Source organism: Pteropus vampyrus, unplaced genomic scaffold (assembly GCF_000151845.1).
Source record: "Pteropus vampyrus isolate Shadow unplaced genomic scaffold, Pvam_2.0 Scaffold256, whole genome shotgun sequence".
Taxonomy (NCBI): Eukaryota; Metazoa; Chordata; class Mammalia; order Chiroptera; family Pteropodidae; genus Pteropus; species Pteropus vampyrus.
Genome location: NW_011889037.1, coordinates 735,778 through 738,529, shown reverse-complemented (window position 1 = coordinate 738,529; position 2,752 = coordinate 735,778). Strand labels below are relative to the sequence as shown.

The window sequence follows — 2,752 nt, the reverse complement described above, 5'->3', positions numbered from 1 at the left end:
GCTAGGTCTCCAGGGACAGCGGACAGCCCCCAGCAGCTCCGATGCAGACGTCCACCTCTACCTCCTCGACTCCCTCATCCCTGCATTCCCTGAGGACCTGCCCGAGCCGGTCCTTCCTGGCAGAAAGGCGAGCTGGAGTGGAGCCCTTCCCTGGCGGACACACCAGCCTGTGCTCTCCAGCAGGGACCCTCGTCACCCAGTCCCTCCAGGCGGCAGCAGTCACAGCTCAGAGCACAGGGAGGAAAACTTGCCAACACCAGGCCAAGGACCAGGAGTGGCCTTGAGGGTCCTGCTCACCTGCAGGGCAAAGAGCCGGGGGCTGCCCCCACCACGGCCCTGCCTCATCCACCAGGCTCAGCGAGACCTCTCCCCTCAGAGGGCACTGCCCCGCCGAGCTGCCTTGGGTTCTCGGGGGCCCCTGGTTTGGGAGGCCCCAAGGGGACCACGCTCTGCCTGGCCACCAGGAAGGCAGTGACGCAGCTGAGGTGGTCCTGGTTAGATGTGACCCTTCCTCTGCCACATGCCCAGCCCAGAACCCGGCGCACCAAGCCGTGTGCAGGCCCTGTGGGCTGCAGGCTTCTCGGCCTCCACGGAGCCGGGAGGGCAGTTTTTGTGGTGCCAGCACAGGGAAGCTGGCAGCAGCTCCCACCCGGGACACTCCTGGCTAGAGGGCCCTGAATGAAGGAGAGGAGGTGGCCTGGCAGAGCTTTGCCCACCAAGGTGTCAGGGCCTGTGACACTGGGCACGCAGAGGGTTCTGGGAAGGGTTGGCCCCGCCCCTGGCTCTGCCCTCCACAACGCCTTGGCATCCTCTGGACACCGCCTCAGGGGGCCCTTTGCCCACATCACCCCATGGCAGTCACACAGAGAGGAGCTCACAGATGTACACCGAGCGCTCAAGAAATGTCCTTCTACGGGACGTGAGAACGCAGCGAGCAGGCGTGAGGTGTGCATGGGGCCCGGCTCTGCCGCCCGCTCATCTTTCTCTGGGCCGCCGCCGGCGTGGCCTGGACCCGTGCTGCGCAGCAGAGCCTTCTGTATCTGGAGTGTCACCAGCAGCACCAAGCAACAGAGACGTCCTAGTCCATGAGAACAGCCACGCGGGGGGCGCCCTCTGCCTTCCCTGGAGGGGCGCCACAGCCCCCAATCCTACTCTGAGGCTTTCCGGCCTGACTCCTGGATAGTTCAGCTCCACTCAGACACCAGCCTGTCCTACTGACAGGAAGGGGGACCTGCACCCATGCCAGGCCCAGCCAGTGGCAACCAAGTTCCTGCCTCACACCACGGCCTGTCAGTTCTACCTCTGTCCCAGCCCCTGGCACTCTGGTCCAGGCGACCAGTCAGGCCCCTGCATCCTCCCCCGGGGCGACTCCAGTACCCCGCGTGCTTCCCCACCTCCACGTACACACCGATGTGGGTGTCTCCAGGCCTCTCACAGCTGGGCGCAGGAGTGGGAAGGCGAGGCTCCGAGTCAGCGAGGTGAGGAGCTGGGGACTCGTCTCCCTCCGATGCCTGTATTGCACATCGGTGTCCTGCTGCCACCCACTTCAAACACACACATACATGTCGTCTTAAAATTATCGGCACAGGGCCAGGGCTTGACAAATGCTCAGGCCAGCGTTTCCTGCTTGCGGTCCCCGAAAAGCCGATACTAGCATATGACACGTTGGAAGCATTCTTTTTGGTAATCTTTACCCTGCAGCCTCACTCAGCTTCCCAGAAGCAAAGCCCAGGTAGCTGGTCCCCAACTGAATTCGCCAGGGGGCAGCTGTCGGGGCCCAACGAGGATGAGACGGGACTGGTGGTTGAGTGCTCACCCTGCCCAGGCTCCCACGAACCCCACAGCATCCCCACCGCTAGGTGAAGAAATGGAGACCGGGCCTGGAGGGCAGCCCCGGGCTGGCACGGGGCCAGAACATTGCCCTGCAGAAGTGACGCAGGAAAAGTACTCTGAGTTTGTGTGCCAGGCGCGCCATGAGAAGGCGCTTTTCTCAGGGGACGCTCTGTCCACAGGAATGATCAAACTGCATTTTGAGCCAGCCCACCTACCAATTTAGGGTGCCCAGGGCATCACAGCTACTCCTGTGGCAGCGTAAGGTAAAGACGCGTCCTTCCACGCCCCAGACGAGGCCCACTCGAGAGTTCTGTGCCAGGGTCAATTTAAGAGACTGCTGGGCCGGCAGGGGGCCACCCCAACAGTTCTCTTACTCCAGGGTGGCCCTTCATTCTGGAAACCCTGACCTCCGTGGGGTCTCCGCCCCACTCCACCCCCTTGGCTCCAGCACCAGCCTTTCCCTCTTTCCACTCAAAGTGCCGTTTGTTCAGGAAGACATTATCCTCGCCTTCAAAGACTGGTTTCAACGTCGCCGCCTGCCCGGACACCTTATCCAAGGCAAGACGCCCCGCCACTTTCAGAGAACCCTGTGTTTCAGTCACTCAGCAGTCACATCCTTATTCCTTCCCGCATTCACGAGCCGTCAAGGTTCCACGAGGATTGGACACGCGCCTGTCCCTTAGGTCCAGGACCAGAATGCAGTAGGTGCTTAATACGCGTGCTGGACAAAAGGACCGTCCACAGGCCCGGGCCACACAGCTGGGCAGATACTCCTGTCACCCACCGACACAGGTCGACGCGGCGCCCAGCAGCCCCGCGCCGCCTCCGGGCTGGGCCGGCCACGTGGCCCGCGGGCCCCGCCCCTCCGCGTTCGCCCCGGGAGCCACACTCGGCCCCCGCCCCTAAGCCGGCACGCCGA

The 2,752-nt window shown here is 63.3% G+C and overlaps 1 protein-coding gene across 1 annotated transcript in view; it reads right to left on the bottom strand.

Annotated features, from left to right (window-relative positions):
- LOC105302016 overlaps positions 1-2,192 on the bottom strand; it is a 6,943-nt gene extending 4,751 nt beyond the window's left edge. The window contains exons 1-2 of the mRNA XM_023520287.1: positions 2,049-2,192; positions 1,409-1,544 (exon numbers count right to left, since the gene is read on the bottom strand). The gene's annotated coding sequence lies outside the window, so the exon portion shown is untranslated. The remainder of the gene's footprint in view (positions 1-1,408; positions 1,545-2,048) is intronic.
- Positions 2,193-2,752: the final 560 nt, after the last annotated feature.